Source organism: Phacochoerus africanus, chromosome 9 (assembly GCF_016906955.1).
Source record: "Phacochoerus africanus isolate WHEZ1 chromosome 9, ROS_Pafr_v1, whole genome shotgun sequence".
NCBI classification, from domain to species: Eukaryota; Metazoa; Chordata; class Mammalia; order Artiodactyla; family Suidae; genus Phacochoerus; species Phacochoerus africanus.
Genome location: NC_062552.1, coordinates 86075228 through 86093424, shown reverse-complemented (window position 1 = coordinate 86093424; position 18197 = coordinate 86075228).

Genomic DNA, 18197 nt, shown 5'->3' with positions numbered 1-18197 from the left:
TTGATTATTATTTGGAGCAATACTGGAGGGTAATAATAATAACCAAAGCCACTCCAAAGCATTTTCCACTCAAAAAAGATTTAACATCATCTTGATAATTGAGGAAAAACATTTTAAGGCAATTTTGTATGTGTGTATGTGTGCGTGTGTGTGTGTGTGTGTGTGTGTGTGTGTGGTTGATCTAAGGATTTATTGCATTTAATTATAAGGGATGTTCAGTAAATATTTTCTCTACTTTTAAACATCATTTTTCTTTGTGAATTCACATTAATAACCCTTTGAAATTCCTATTTGAAATCTGATTCTTTCAAATTTCTTTTTTTGTTTTTGCCCCTCGTCACTTCCTGTGAGAACTCACTGATTTACTATTGCTGGATACCTCCTGGGTAGTAGCAGCCTCATTCTGGGAACTAAAGGATGGTCAGGTGAGCTGCAGACTTGCTTTCTTTGCATTAAAGTTGATTCTTGAATCTATACAACAAGAGGAATATCTAAGAAAGAAATTTGCAAAAATAAGTGGGCATGAATACTTCTGATGACTGAATGAGTCCAGCCCTATGAACCATGTCACCACATTTTCAGGTTTGCCGTAGAGAGACATTTCCATCTACCAGTGTCATGAAGGGCTGTCCCTGTGCCAACCACATCATATTTCCCTATGCTGCAATGCAAAGAATCAATATAGGAAAAGGGAAAATGTCATGTACTAAGAAAGAGAATTTGGGAATCATTTCTTTACCTGCATGCAACCTAATGGATTATATGAAAAAAAGTTATGGTTCAGATACTCACTTGTCTAAGCTTATTTTGATTAAACACACACACACACTACACACACTAAAGAATAGCCATACACCTAGCACTGAACTCTTTGGATAAGCCAGTGTTCCAATAGATAGGTTGTTTTCTTTGTGGTTTTGTTTTTAACTCAACACAATTGTATTTTTGTTTCTTTTAGTTGGAAGGTCTGGATAAAGTTGAGTAATTTTGTTTTGTTTTGTTTTGTTTTGTGGTAAGAACACATAACATGAGGTCTGCCCTTTTTAGCAAATATTTAAGTGTACAGTACAGTATTGTTCATTCTAAGTACAATGTTGACAGCAGATTTCTAGAAGGAGAAATCCTGGTTTTAAGTTTCCCCTTTACCATGCCTAGTCTCTCTGGTAAAGGGCCACTCTGCTTGTCTATGTCAATCCTTTCCTTTCTGTAGCCTTCAACTCATGGGTGAGCAGCTTCAGAATCCACCTCCTACCCATCCCTACTCTGTCAGAAGGGACAGCTCTGCTTACCTGGCACCCTGTGTCACTTTGATGGGAGAGCAGCTACATCTCAAAAGCTGGGCTGTCAGATGAGCAATTAGTCAGCTGAAGTGGCCAGAGATCTCTCAGAGGTAGGAATGCCCAACTTTAAATTTTGAGTTGTTTGCTCTGCCATGAAGCAAGCCTTTGCTTCCAACATCTTATAAGTTGCTGTGTATGCAAACGCTTAGTGCAAGTTTTTGGAAAAGTCAGACAAAGAGAATCCATGCTTGTGTCACTGTGGAGCAGAGGGGAGAGCCACAGGGGGTGAGATCCTCGTGACAGCAAGAGTTCAAGAAAAGTCAAAAGCAGATGGAGCCAAAGTGAACAGAGAAGTCTCTGAGATTTGCGGGGAGACACCAGGATTCCCACCAGAAGTAAGATGGAAGCTTAGGCCCACTTGACTTTAAATATTTAAGAACAGGGAATTCCCACTGCGGCTCAGCAGTAACAAACCGTACCAGAATCCATGAAGACGAGGGTTCGATCCCTGGCCTTGATCAGTGGGTTAAAGATCCAGCATTGCCGTGAGCTGTGGTGTAGGTCACAGACATGGCTCGGATCCCGTGTTTCTGTGGATGTGGTTTAGGCCAGCAGCTGCAGCTCCAATTTGATTTTTTGCCTGGAAAATCCCATGTGCCACTGGTGTGGCCCTCCCTAAAAAAAAAAAAAAAAAAAAATTCAAAAACAGGACTTTTAATTCACACATAAATTTAAAAAAAATGAACAATTATTCACTTATTTTTTTTAATTTAAAATTACAAAATTTTTAAATTACTGTGTCTGGCCCAGTAATCCATAATAAATGGTTAATAATAGCAATATTATTACTATGTATTATGTCTTTATATATAAAGGGATAGAATTTTTCTATTTTCTATCTTTATCATCAGGAAGTTCTGGCAATGGTACACAATTATCACAGAAAAAGAGTATCTGATGCCAATTAATTTTTTCTGTACCTGTACATCTCCTCCCAAATTCCCAATCTTTTCTAAATGAACTTAACCCTTATCACCCCCTGAGAACCAGAAAGAAATTGTTCTCAAACTCCAAAGGACAGGAGTTGGGAAAATGGATGCAAATCGCTGCTATGTTTTGGTGAGTAGCTGGCTCCTCACACTTCACGGTGAGTTGGAGATACTGGGTGGTGACTTAGCTTGGGACCTGACAACTGCGATTTTGTAAGAGCAGGAGTTACAGCCTACCCTTCCTCATCCCAGAGAGAGGACAAGGGGATCAATAGGATTGGAGTTCATTCCAAAGAAATTGGCCCCTACCCCAAGTTATAACACCAATCTGAAAGTCTCCTGTGAGCAAGTTAGTTTTTTTCTTCTGAATTTTTTTTTCTTTTTTAGGGCCACATTGCAGTGTACGGAAGTTCCCTGACTAGGGTGTCGAATCAAAGCCACAGCTGCCAGCCTACACCACAGCCATAGCAATGACAGATCTGAGTCTGCGCTGCGACCTACTCTGCTGCTTGCAGCAACAAGGGGTCCTTAACCCACTGAATGAGGACAGGGATCAAACCTGCATCCTCAAAGAGACAATGTCAGGTCCTTAACCCATGGAGTCACAATGGAACTTCCCTTCTGAATTTGATCTCTCATCTAGCCAGAGAAAAAGCAAAGAGCTAAGAGAAGGGATATATACAAGGGATATATACAGCTATCCCCAAGATATCCAAGTCAGGCAGTGGAAATAACCACCCAGGTTTCCTAGAAACCTAGGTTTCACTTCTTAGGTCATCCCAGCATATCTCAAGGAACATATCATTATTAAAGATGTCATGTTCCTTTGGCTAATGTCATATTCCTTTTGTCATATGCCTTTGTCATATTCCTAAGGTTAGCATCCCCAACAGTCTCTGTGTCCAATCCAAACATCTTCCCTCCAACAAGCTCCACATTCATGTATTCAAGACATCAAGATGGATTCTTCAAAAGCCCAGGAAAGCCTTGTGGGGTGTTCCTGTGTGTGTGTGTGTGTGTGAACATGATCAGGAACTGTACTTGAAGATACAGCCTCAAATTACTTTTGATACATGGCACTCTATCAGCAACAGAAGTTAATAACTTCAGTAAATGCATGACAAGATTCAACACTAAGCAAAAATACAGAGTCCCTGTTGTGGATCAGGGGTTATGGACCCAACTAGTATCCATGAGGATTCGAGTTCAATCCTTGGCCTCAATCACTGGGATAAGGATCCAGTGTTGCCATGAGCTTTGTAGGTCACAGACGTGGCTCAGATCCTATGTTGCTGTGGCTGGCGTAGGCCAGCAGCTGTAGCTTCAATTCAACCCCTAACCTGGGAACTTCCATATGCTGCAGGTGCAGACCTAAAAAGCAAATAAAATAAAATAAAATAAAATAAAAAACAAGAAACTAGCCAAAAACATAAGAATTATGAAGAAAAATTTAAACAATATTTTAAAATCTACATTCCCTAAAGAATGAGCAGCCAAGGGTGATAAGAGTGAAAATTTTAAGAAAGAATGGTGCCAGATTATTGAAACATATTTAAGTTCCCTAAAAATATAAACATTAAGATTTTGAGGGCTGTGATTTATTGCTCTAGCCTAAAATCCAATAATATAGCACTGAAGACGTGAGCATGGTCATCAACTCTTGAAGGGTAAAAATTGGATATATGTCCAAGATGTCTGGCTGTTCCCTCCCCTTCATTCTCCCGCTTAGAGCTGGACAGAAATTCCCTCAAAAATTTTTTTTCTTTCTGAGAGAGGTAAAGTTCTCTCCATAGAACATGCATCCTGAACTTAGAACTATACAAGGCACTATATGGCCATCTTCTTTAGCCCTCCCACAGCCCTGTGATGTGGGCATTAGCAGCTCCGTTTTACAGAGGAGGAAGCGCGCAATCAGAGAAGTTAAGTAAATGTCCAAAGTCACACAGCAAGGGGAGGAAAACTGAAACTTGGAGTCCTCAATTCCAAATTTCTGTTGTTTTAATCACTCCAAATCCTTTTCGAATGTATGGGACTCAACATCCAGTCGATCATTTCATCATCTCAGCCTTGGTCAAATTTTAACTCTGTAGATTCTCAGACATTATTAAATATAATTGTTTCATTTCCCTAGAAAGCCTTTTGAATTCTTTATGTTAAAAAAATAATCAAGGGTTCAAATATTGCCCCTTTCCCTCAAATAGCCACCTATTTGGGTACTTAAAATCTCAAAGAGTGATGAGAATTACAGAAATAAGGAAGACTGTTCAATCAGGAAGGGAAACCTGTTTCAAATGTTTTGTTCTAACTTTTCTGTTCTGATCTCACAGGGAAAAACTTCACATGACTTTGAAGCACCTTCAGAATAAGCCAGCTGTGTAGCTCTTAATAGAGATCCCAGTTCAATGCCCAAAATTGTGGAGGGGAGCTGACCATTTTCTAGAAAACCGTGTGTAATTCTTATCAGGCAAAGTCCAGCTGCTGTTGACTAACTAGCTCGCCGAAGTGACTCCCCCGGGCCCCGACTAGGAGCAACTAAAATAAAATGCAAAATGTACAACCCCTTCCCTCTTGCAGATAAAAGGCTTTGGAATATATAGGCCTCATTTTAATAGGGCCTCAGCTAGGTCTCTGTTTTTTGCACCCACAGCTAATTGAAGGGGCCACTACAACAGACACAATTGAACATGCAGTAAAGGAGCCACCTCACCACCTGGCTTGCACACACAATTAAATATTTGCACCTGCAATGGCAGTATGTGTGAAAGTTATCCCTGTCATTAGTTGTCGGGGTAGAAATAGATGGAAATGTTAAAGGCTTCTGTAATTCTAATAGTTATTTTTAAATAGATATTTTTGTTGAAATAAAAGAGTCCCCAACTAATTAGTGCTTTTAAAAGAAATGATTCCATATCGAGTGCTTTTCAGGTAAGCCACTAAAAATACAGCATTCTAACTGTTTCTATATGTGACTCAATCACAGGAATATTACTTGCATGCATTTTCAATGGGTTTGGCATGTAATTCATTCTACTCAATTTTTCATTCATTTTTCAAGTATTTCACTTTACCGAGTTGTTCAATAAACACATTGGGCTTGAATCATGCTCTGGACCCGGGGATACTAATGTGCATAAGACAGCCCATCTGCCTAGAGACTCATGGGCCTGGAGTGGAACTGGAGTTGATGTTTTTATCACATCATTACAATTCAATACAATGAGTGCACATCACTCATCAGAGGTGATGGGATATGGAACACGCTACGTAGCACTTAGTTCTCTCAATAAGATCCTCCAAGGGAATTTTTGTTAAATTTAAACATAGAATTTAAGGTGTCCCTCATCTGCAGAACAACAGGGGATGTGTAACAGTTTTGACAACTACACGAGTTCCTCATTTGTGAAGATCCTACTGCCTAATTTACCTCAGATGTTGTTTAACAACATGAAAGAGTTGTCTATTTTTGACATGCTGCGTAATGCAGAACACAGGATTTCAGCAAATAAGCATATTGTCATACTATGGGACATGAAATGCCTCTTAGAGCCGATGAAAAATGAAGTCCCCACCCCCTCCCCCAAGAGAGACAATCCACCAACGTTTTTGTAAACGCTTTCCATCCAGATGTGTATGATGTTGGTTTCTCCATAATGGACCTTTGTACTCTAATTTCTCACCCAAGCATTCCTTATATTATGGAAACAATGAAAGAAAATGTCTACAGCTTTGAGAGTAAATCTGCAACATTTAGATTTCGCATGGCTTGTTCCTCTTTTCTTCACTTTGTATTTGAACTGATGATTTCTTACCTCTACAAACAGGCCACTGTGGCTGAACACATCTCGTCTCCTGATAAGCTACCCTGTTCAGGGTTGACCTGTAGAGGTTTGTTCAGCCTCAGTCCTGTGATTACCACACACTATGGAATTTTGAACCAAACATTTCGAGTGTTCAGCAAATCAAAAAGTCACAAAGAAGACCCACTCTCTCCAGCGAGATGACCTGCAGGGGTTGGGGGGGAAGGGGGCTGGGGGCTTGACTGGAAAGCTGGGCCCCAGGAGGGGTGGGGGATGCTGGGGGCTGGGACCAGCCCTCCAGACCTTGAGGAGCAGCAGCTGTGCATCGCCTTTGAGGCTGAGGATCAAGCAGAGAATATGAGATAGGCAAACGTTGGCTTAAACTTTCTTCTCTCTTTGATTGTCCTTGGACATCTGCCCCATCTCCTGTCAAGAATGTTTGGCAGCTGTTAGCTCAGAATAACACGGTTCTGCTGCGCCAGCCGCTAGCCCCGTCTTCTAATACTTTAAGCCAACTAGTCTCTGTTATATGCCTGGCCTGATACACAACTATGCTAATGCCTTGAGCTAACTAGCTTTCTATCAGCCATGGAAAACACAAGGGGAGCTTCTTGGGTTTATTTTCCTCACGTGCTAATTGGCTTTAATTGTTGGCCAATTGGATTTCAAGTTCAGAAAAAAGTGGGCAACACAAAGGCATGTGTTAACTTGAGACCGTGGGAGAGGCTGGCTGGCTCTTTTGGTCTCTAATGGAGCAGACTTTATGCAGATGCACATGTTTCCTGGCCACGGGGGGCCAAGGAGGATTCACTGGGCTATCATGATGATTTCCTAAGATTCATATTTGTCTCCATAGGCGAAATACCGAGCATGGGACCACTAACCAGAAATTGGGAGTATATTCCCCCACACTTTTCTGTCTTTGTAGTAAACATACAATGAAGGATGAACTTAAGCAATAGCTCCTTTAAGTCCCAAGTTTTTATTCTAAGAGCCTCCTTTCTGTCATTAAGAAATTACCATGATGAGTCAAACATATTGAAAATGGAGATTTTTCTGCTTGACCTATGAGGGTCATGTGCCATGATTATTATCATGTTATTACATCTTTATTAAAATGTATGTTTCTTCCACCCAAACTTCTCAATATCACCCTCGTGGGATTTCATTTGTGATCAAACAGAAGCATTGAGAATGGCCCCCTGAATAGGTGGCTTTATTAGGAGAGTATAAACTAAGTCATAATAGTCAATTGTGAAAGGGGATCAGAACAGTTACAATCAGCAGCATTGATTTATTTCCAATAATGGTTATGAACTGTTTTTTAGGTAGTGCTTTGACTTAAATTTGCAATTGATATGAAATGATATTAGAAAATGATGACTTATTCTCTGTTCTCTGAGCCAGAAAGTCCTCAAGGAAATAACTCCTGTGCTAATTCCCCAAATTCTCTTTTTCTATATTGAGTCTGAAATGTATCTACAAGCACAAATGGTTCTACTGCTTTGATGGAATTGACCAGTCAGTCAGTCTAACACCTGTCAATTTGGTCACAGAATTTTTGACATTTTTGACTGAATTGGCCAGGTGTTAGACTAAACCCAACAGTCAGTTTCATCAGAAATTGCCAAACTGGCTTTTATGATTGGACAAAGCCAGAATCTGTACCCTTACTGGTATTCTTCTATGTATCTTGTTAACATCCTAATTTTCTCTCTTTTTTTTTTGGATCTAGGTGCAGAAATATCATGATTTATGTATATATTCATGGATACGTATACATGTGAGGATCTCCTTCAATTAACGGTCTGTTTGTAATTAACAAGTGGTATAGCATAGACCATCCGTCCAGGTAGCTGCATTTCCAAATAAAATAATTTAATCACCTCTCAATTCCACTACTACTTTTTATTTCTAGCCCTACTATAACAGCAAGTGGCAAGGGCAGGATCATTTCTGCTTGGCAGGCTGGGCAATGATTCCAGTTCACATAGAGGAACTTCTGGAGAAAGCTTTTCTTTTTTTCCCCAGAAGACTTGCCAAGATCAGAGATAATTTATTAAGAGTGTTGGTCATTGCCTCTCCCCAACCCTCACCTCTCACAGGATCATGAGAGCAAAAATTTTTGTTGATTGTATTTCCTGATGATTTCCAATTGCATAGAAATTGTGCTGAGTAAATTACATCTAGTCCCTTGGCCATGGTGCTTGAAGAATTCAGGACCAGCGGATTAGGTCAGAGAAGTTCATTCTCAGACTTCTTGGACATTTCTAAGCACTTTCTATCTACCTAACTTGAATTATTTGATTTACTCTGCATTTTATTTATGACTTTTTATTTTTTTCATAGATGCTAAATTCCAAAAATATAGATACTGTTCTGGTAGAGTCCATACTAGGCCAACCACAGTAACTTATAAATGGTACACAAGGAGAAACATATCTGGAAATAAGAACATAGTAGCTTATGAATGAAACAGCAGTATTCACTACTAATGATCCATGCTCATTATAAGAATTCCATGAACTTTAATAAATAACACATAAACTTTCTCAGGCAATTCAACCTGGATGAGAGGATGGAGAAGAAGTGACCACCAAGTGGTTTTTAAATGAGGCATATGGTGATTCATGGACAATCTTGATTAGAACACTAGCATTAGCCACCTTCACTGACCTTAAGGCTAGATGTTCTTAAAAACATATATGTCAGTGTAGCCATGCACTCCCCAAATGAAAACCGGATTATTTTCACATGCACAGTCTCTAATAAAGGACAACACTGAGGAACTATGTTTGTAAAGTTCATTCTCACAAAGAGCATTTGATAAACAAGATCTCTCCATCTCTTTTGGAGGATGGTTCTTTCTCCCTTTTGCCTGTTTCCAACCTGTCTGGTAGTCTCATTCCGCAAGTCACCTGACCAGAGGACAGAGAGCTAGCCCACTCAAGTTGTCGTTTTGACACTTCTCATGAGCCAGAGACACATCATTTTTAGACTCTTCACAAGACCAGAGCCACATCTGCTTGTCATCCTCATTTTCCTTCAAGTGTGAAATCCTTCTGAAGAGCTAAGTAATATTATGAGTGGCACTTGGACTGAACATCAATTTATAGCTCAGAAAACCATCCTCCTCAGGTGAAATATGGTCATTATCTCAAGCCTAGAGAAGGTCTCACTCTACTTATATTTTCTCTTTCCCAGTGGCTGTCCTAAGCCAGAGTCATTACCTTTTATAGTTTGATCTGAGAAACATTCTTTTCCCAAGCCACCTAAAAAGATTAGATTTGTGAGTACTTTGATTAGAAAATCTTGATTCTCCCTGATCCAATCATCCGTTGATGGACATTTGGGTTGTTTCCAGTCTTGGCTATTGTCAATAGTGCCGCAATGAACATGCGGGTGCATGTGTCTTTTCTAAGGAAAGTTTTGTCTGGATATATGCCCAAGAGTGGGCCACAGAAAGGAAAATCATGGACTTGGAGAATAGACTTGTGGTTGCCAAGGGGGAGGGGGAGGGAGGAGGATGGATTGGGAACTTGGGGTTAATAGATGCGAACTATTGCTTTTGGAATGGATAAGCAATGAGATCCTGCTGTATAGCACTGAGAACCATGTCTTGTCACTTAGGATGGAGCATGATAATGTGAGAAAAAAGAATGTATACATGCATGTGTAAAGGGGTCACCATGCTGTACATGGAAAAAAAATTGTATTGGGGAAATAACAATAAAAGAAAATTAAAAAAAAGAAAAATCTCAATTATCAAATCCCTAGAGCTCTTGATCTGTATTAATAAATACTAATATGTAGTCATTGGAGTATAGACCACCTGTCAGATACTGTACTGAGCACACTACCTGGGCTACCTCAATTCAGTCCTTCCAGTAAACCTACTGAAAGTTTTTTTTTTTTTGATTCCATGCCTTGAGTTCCTTCTAGCATGCCCTGCACAACCAGCACCAGCCTCACCATCTACCACCATAACCATATAACATTGGTGTAACCATCTCAGAAGAGAGGCTATGATCAGCCTTAAAACCCAGCATGTAGGAAAAAAATCAGGACTATCTCCTCCCAAACGGAGCTCCTTTTTCCAAACAAAGACAGTTAAAGACTGATGTTAAGCCTAAGAATTATGGCAAAGGGAACTGGAACTACAAAACTGAAGAGTTAGGAATTTGAATCTTCTTTCTGCTAAGAACAGTACCTTAAATGAGCCACTGACCTACCCTCACTTGGACTTTTTTAAACAAAGGGATTTTTTTATATTGACTTACATATTGGAAATGTCTATAAATAAGAACAAAGTTACTACATCATCATACTTTGTTGTCAGTGCAATTGTTCCCCTCTTTTCCTATCCCCACATGTCTTTCCCCAGTTGTGAAAAGTCTGTCCATGGTATGTGTCGCGATGCCTGACATAAACAGTGCTTCACATTTAATGAATGGCTATTTGACTAAAGCTGCAGTGTGGGACTGTTAACATGCACTGGTTCTAAAAGTTTCACTTTTTCCATATTACTGGTCCTGAACCCTAGGAAAATGCTATGAATACTTCACTTCAAAAGTGAAGATAGGAGTTTATCAATGTAGAGTGACAGATCCTTTGATTCAGTTTAAAATGATCATGGTTGTTTTATTACAAGCAGTGTGTGGCTCTGTCTTTGAAATGCCCAATATGAGACTTGAAATCCTTTTTTTCTGGACCAAATGCTTCAGAAAATAAGCATCTCTCCTCTGACATCAGGCCAACAATACTTTTGAAAAGAAACAAACATAACCTTTAATAGCTTAAACTTATATGTGGTTCAGGGCATTGAAACTCCAGAAGGTTTGCATTTTTAGCCACAATGATTTTTTTTCTTCTCTCCCTTCATTGATATGTTTCATGTAAAAGAAATGAAAAGGAATTAACATAAAAAAAATATCTGTCCAGCCCAAAGTGGAAGCCAGCTCATCCATGCAGCTGTTATAGGGCAAGGCCTCTGTTCTGGGCTCTCCTGACCTCAGGATCCTGCCTCCCTCTGCCTCTTGGAAATGTCTTGTCCTCCCAGGTGGGTCATTTTCCTTTGAAGACTGATGCTTGGAAGAGAAATCTGGAAAGCCTCCTGCTATCTGCTTTTCTCTCTGTATAAGACAAGACCACCCAGAGGTTTTCCTGGAGAAATATTACACCAGCTCTCCAGCCCATAGCTCATAAACTAGCCCAGGTTACACAGTAAAGGTGAAAATGCAGTCCAGGCAAGAATAGTGGAGAGAATAAGCTTGGACAGAATTTACCAAATAAGACATAATATCATATCTCTCCAGACCCATCTCTGTATACCCTGATATTCAGCTCCACAACTAGGTGGAATTTAGCAATTTATGTCAATAGATAATTTTTTTTGTAAACCTTCCTTGTTACACTATTTCTCATTACAATAGTTTGGATGCCAACTACAGCATAATAACTTCCCACCAGCCTTTCATTACCTAATGACCACATGTCGGCCCTATGGCCCCAAAGAGATTCCTTTTTGTTGTTACGGTTGTTGTCGTTGTGTTTTTAGGGCTGTACCTGTGCATATGGAAGTTCCCAGGTGAGAGGTAAAATCGCAGCTGCAGTTGCCAGCCACAGCCACAGCCACAGCCACAGTAATGTGGGAGTTGAGCCCCATCTGCGACCTACACCACAGCTAACAGCAACACTAGATCTTTAACCCACTAAGTGAGGCAAAGGATTGAACCTGTGTCTTCATGGATACGAGTTGGATTTGTTACCACTGAGCCACAATGGGAACTCCCAGGAGATTCTTTTAAGACAGCTGACACTTACTTTATATAGAAATTTCACTGGGTTGGGGTATAGGGTGGAGATTTTCTCATTGGTCCACCCCTTTCATGTCACCCTAACTTCCAACTCCATAAGATTTCCTCTTTTCATCACCAAACTCTACTTGGTCTTGCAAGGAAATTCCTGGTAACTGACTAATAATCCAAATGCTTCTTTGGTGAGCAGGATTTCATCTCTCTGTAGTTTCCATGCTGGGTGATTATTATTATTTTTCCCCCTACTATCTGGGATACTTGTTTCATTGAATGGGAAGACCTCCATAGTTTCATCTTGGGGAAGTTTCTATGAGTTCCTAAGTTATGGGAGGGCATCAACGTCTTTTTTGTTTGTTTGTTTTTGTTTTTGTTTTTGTTTTTAGGGCAGCACTCATGGAATATGGAGATTCCCAGGCTAAGGATCCAATCGAAGTAACAGCTGCTACCTACACCATACTCACAGCAACGCCAGATCTGAGCTGCATCTGTGACCTACACCACTGCTCATGTCAACACCAGAACCTTAACCCACTGAGTGTGGCCAGGAATCGAGACCTCAACCTCATGGTTCTTAGTCAGATTTGTTTTCGCTGAGCTACAATGGGAACTCCTCAATGTCTTTCTGAGCCTGCATACTTCCAGGCTGCCATACTCACTTTGTGGAGAACTCACCCTCCCTACAGCCCTTCTCTGGGTGTATATGGCTACACTGAAGTTTCCCTAGTGACATTCAAAGCCACTTCTCAACTCTATATAGCTACTAAAGTGGCAAGTGGCATTGCACTCTTCTTTGGTCAAACGAAGCTTATAGAGAATCTGATACAGGATTCACCAGAGGTTTATCTTGTAACCATGACAATACAAAGCATGATCTTGTTATTGTGGGAAAGAAGAACATGAGGGAGAGAGAGAAGATGCACTAGTTCTCTTGAAATGCTGCTCCCAGAGTTTTCGTCATGGTGCAATGGAAGTAAATCTAACTAGGAACCATGAGGGGCAGGTTCTATACCTGACCTTGCTCAGTGGGTTAGGGATCCGGCGTTGCCATGAGGTGTGGGGTAGGTTGCAGATGCAGCTTGGATTCCGAGTTGCTGTGGCTCTGGAATAGGCCAGGAGCTATAGCTCCAGATTAGACCCCTTAGCCTAGGAACCTCCATATGCCATACATATATGCTGCCCCAGATACAAGGTATAGACTTGGGAGCCATATCTCTGCTTTTCGACTTTGGGTTCTGTTCTTTAAGAAAATATTCAAATATACAGTGACTGCTGACCCAAGACTTACTAAAGTTAATTATCAGAGATATAGAGAAAAGTTTCCCATCTCAGAGGATACCATTGAGATAGGAGCAGGCACTCTACCACTCCTAGTATATAAGTGTGCAGTGGTAGAGGCTAGGCGCTCCCCAGTACAGGGTTTTGGGGACAGTTGTCTGAACTGAGGACTCAAAGGGATAAAGTATAGTCCCAGGTCCCTATTAAACAATTGTGCAGGGCAGAATGAAGAGGTGCAGACTCAATTAAGAGCATGAATTCCTATGGATCAGGGTTTCTCAACCTTAACTCTACTGCCATTTTGGACTGGATAATTCTTTGCGGTGGGACTGTCCTGTGCATCATGGGAGGTTCAGCAGGCTCTCCAGGCTCTACTTTCAAGATGCCAGCACCCTTATTAGTTGTAACAGCCAAAAATGTGTCTAGGCATTACTAAATGTCCCCGGAAAAGGAAGATCATCCTCAGTTGTGAGAGACTACTATAGATCAATATAAATAAGGAAGACCTAAAGTAAGAAAAAGCATAAAAATCTGTGGTAGAGAAAGGAAAAAAAAAAAAAAGCACATTCCAGGCAAGAGAATCAGACAAAGAGGAGTCCAAGTCCTCCTAGCATCTACCGCATAAACACAACATCCTTGGTCCAGCATTCAAGGTATTTTGTTATGAATCCCACCCTATCTATTCAAACTCATCTTGTACTTTTGCCCCTCCCACAGCTCACCCTCCAGCCACATCAAACAAATCATTGTTACAACAACACACCCTCTTTTTTCCTGTGGCCATGTGATTAGTTACTCACATACTTCCTGCAGTTCAAAAATCCCTCCTGCACACCTCAGCTGCTGTGAAGGGCTCTATTATCCTTTAAGAGCAAGCCTGAGCTCAAAGAGCAATTCCTTCGTGAAGATTTGCACAAACACCAAAGCCTGTGTTTCCTCCAGCACATGTTCTATCGGTCCTTAAAACCTGTCTGTCTTCTCCCAAATGAACTTCAGAGCTGGAACTTTGTCTCCTGTTGATCTTTGGAACCCAAGTAAATGATATCCTGTTCTGTAAATAATATTATAAATATTATATATATATATATATAATATATATATATATATAAAATGAGTGTTCTTTTAAAAAAAGAGAGGTAGAGGCAAATATGGGTCAAAAGAAATCAATAGTCTGTGTAAGTTAAAAAAAAACAGTCATTCAGTTGACAAACATTTATTGAGCAACTATTACATGCAAGCATCACACTAGCCACTGTGGATAGTCAATGTTGAAGAAATTGATCATTGCCATTCTAGTGCTTATAGTCTGAGGTGAAGGCAAATAATAAACATATAAATTTCAGATCATAATAATTGCTGTAATAATATCATAGTCATGGTGATGTAATAAAGTGTGATGAGGTGGAACTTGGCTAAATATGGTGGTCCAGGGAAGCTTCTCTGAGAAGGTGATGTTTGAGCAAAATCCTAAAATACAAGAAAGATATAGCCATTTTAAGAGTTGGACTAAGAACATTCCTTTTAGAGGAAAAGTAAGAAGTTCATGGAGTGGTAAATTGTTCACCTAGATTAAAAAAGAGAAAAGAGACCAATGTGATAGAATATGTGAATGATGGGAGAAAATGAGATAGATTATAAATGATTTTGAATATTATTAAAAGGAAAATAGCTAGAAGTTATTTATGTGTGTGTGTGTGTGTGTGTGTCAAATGAAAATCATAGTCCCTAGGCATATGAAAATAATAATATTGTACATTATAGAATTCTGGCTTTGCAACTTTCCTTTTCAAGTCCCAAGACACCCCTAAAATATGATATTTTTAAAAAAGAAATTATTGAGTATAGTTGACTTTCAAAATTGTGTTAGTTTCAGGTATACAGCAAAGTGAGTAAAATATACATATCCACATATCCATTCTTTTTCAGATTCTTTTCCCTCATAAGTTATTATGGAGTATTGAGTAGATTTCTCTTTGATATAGAGTAGGTCCTTGTTATGTGTCTGTTTTATACATAAAAGATGAGAATTATTATTTTCCTTTCTTTTCAATTAGGAGACTAACCTTAACATAAAATTTAAGTAATTTCTCCAAGTTCATATAATTAATGAATGACCGAGCCAAGTGTCAAATCCACATCTGCCCCTAGCCTGTAAAAATTATTAGAAAAACAAAAACAAAAACAGGTGGTTTCTTTCTTTCTATGACCTAGTGGTTTCCTTATTGTGTTAGTAGAACTACAGGTTACATTAGGAATAACTAACTATGACTGCCTTGTAGATTCATAGGTGAACCAAGGATTCATGCTTTTGCAGTAACTCCAGTTATGCTTTATACCTGCAATAGCAACTTTCTTCTCCATAGTTGTGAAAAGCAGACTTCTTGGTACAATGCTTTGAATGTGGGAAAATTTGTATCTTCAAATTAAGAAATTAGGAACTCACAAACCCTTCAGTAGTGATCCTTTGGAAATGTCTAGAACAGCAACAAAAACAATGGCAAAAAGGGAAACTCTACTCTAATAATGGTAGCAAGAAATGAGGAGAAAAATAGTCACATGAGATATCCTGTAAATGCTTAAAATAAACCCTGTTCCACTGCTTAGAAGAGACCACCAAAGAGATTCTATCGAAGACATTCAATTAAAGATTGGAACTTGAGCTGACATAAGTGAGAGAAGGTTTGGCTTGATCAAGACACATTCATATTCCAGAATTCATCTCCAAAGAGGTTTGGGTTTATGTTCGCCATAGACTTGTGTAGAAACTGAAACCAAAGGTTGAAACATTATTCATTGATTTCTGGGATGCCCTTCCAAATTTTTCCTTTCAAAATAAATTTAGAGGCAGCTGTAACTATCACTACGTTTTAAAAAAACTACTCAAAGCTGAGGCCCAGCCTGCTGATGGGGGGCGGGGGGCGGCTTCTAGCATTCCTCCATGTGGTGGTCTCTTCAGGAGGGCGTTGGATTACATCGCCCAGCAGCCACCAGCTCTTCCTTTGGCCTTAGCAAACTTTGCCGTGGTGCCTTTTTTTTCCTACACAGCAGGCCCCACTAGCGCCTCTTTGGCTGCTGGGGCCAAATCCCAGGAGTCAGGGGGCATGGGGCCCAAATTGATAACTGTGTCCATTGACTTTCCGTTGCCAATTTTACCTCTTTCATTATGTTGGGGAGCTTTGTCCCAGAGAAGGAGATTATGCAGTGGACTGCAGAGGGGATGGAACTTCAGAAAGATAGAGCACACAAAAAAGTGTGACCAATCGCCATGACAGGGCTGCGATGGTCGCTTGTGATGGAGTGAAATTAAATCCCCCACCAAACAATACTGCTTTCTTCTGTGTCTATGGGGACCCTTGTTGGGCCTGGATTGAGAGAGAAAGTCAGAAGAAGAGAGTAAGAAAGATGCACTCACCAGTCAAAAGGATATTTTTGTCCACATTCATCGGATTTACTTTCCTCAACAAAATGGCAATGTAACCCATATCTAGATATGCCGCAGACATATTAATATCCCTGAGCATCTTTGTAAGAGCATAGGACACTCTTCCTGTCTCATTAGTAATTTTAATAGTAACCCGACATATAAGGTGCAAAACCACATTTTTTCCTCACATTCAATGTCTTGATCCACATAATTCTAAGGAATTGCATTAGAATCCTGGATAAAAAGACAAATCTGCATAAGCGCTTCAGTCCCTTGTTTTTCTAGATGTATCATGAGCCCTGTTCACCCAGCACCCTCTTTCCACTTGATGGCTTTTTCCAGAACCCTCACAGAGTTGTTAATCTGTGTTTCTGACAACCACAGATGTCTGGTAATGTGGATCCAGATTTTCAGGCCTCACTAAACCCAGAGCAGAGAGAAATTGCTGGGCACTTTGTCATGAATCCCACCTTTTGACACTCGCCTGGCTGCCCACCTCGGCTCACTTCACAAAATCAAAAGAACTGCTCACTGAGGCCTGGACAGGAAGGCTGCTCGGCCGATCTCCCATCTATGGCAACTCCCTGGAAAGATATTGGTGTCAGGGAGGGAGGGAGTCAAGGTGACTGAAGCTGAGTGTTGGACATGAATCACATTTGTAAAACTTTCTTTATAGTGGTAAAATTCACATGACATAAAATTCACCATTTTGTCTAATTAAAAGTACATTGTTCAGTGGCTTTTATTTCACCACCTTGTGCAACCATGACCACTGTATAATTCAAGAACATCTTTATCACTTCAAAAAGAAACCTTATACCCTGTAAGCAATTGCTCCTGTTTTCCCCTTCCCTCAGGCCCTGGCATTCCCTAATCTGATTTCTGCCTCTATGAAGATGCCTATTCTGGACATTTCATATAGAAGGAATCATGCAATATGTTTCCTTTTGTGGCTGGCTTCTTTCATTCAGAATAATGTTTTCAAGGTTCATCTACATTACAGCATATATCAGTATCCCATTCCTTTTTATGGCTAAATAATACACCGTTGCATGGGTATATCATATTTTATTTGTCCATCCATCAGTTGAGGGATATGCGAATTATTTCTACTTTTTGACTATTAGGAATAATGCTGCTATGAACACTTGTGTACAAATTCTTATCAGAATATATGTTTTCAGTTTGGGGATGTGTACACCAAGGAGTAAAACTGCTGAGTCATATGGTAATTCTACACTTAACTGTTTGAGGAACCACCAAACTGCTCTCCACAGTGGCTGCACCATTTTACATTTCCACCGGCAAAGTAAAGAGAGTTCCAATTTCTATTCACTTTCATCAACACTTGCTATTTTCTGGGTTTTTGATAGTATGAAATCTAGTGTGGGATCTCCATGTGGTTATGGTTTGCCCTTCCCTAATGACTAATAATGTTGAGTGCCTTTTCATGTGCTTACTGGCCACTTGTATACCCTTTTTTGGAGAAGAATCTTTAAATTGAGTTGTTTTTCTTTTTTTTTTTTTGTTGATCTAATGCATTTTGACAGAACAGTGATAAACTCTTCAGAAGATTGACTCTGTAAGACCAAAGTAGCAAAGAGCATAAATGAGAC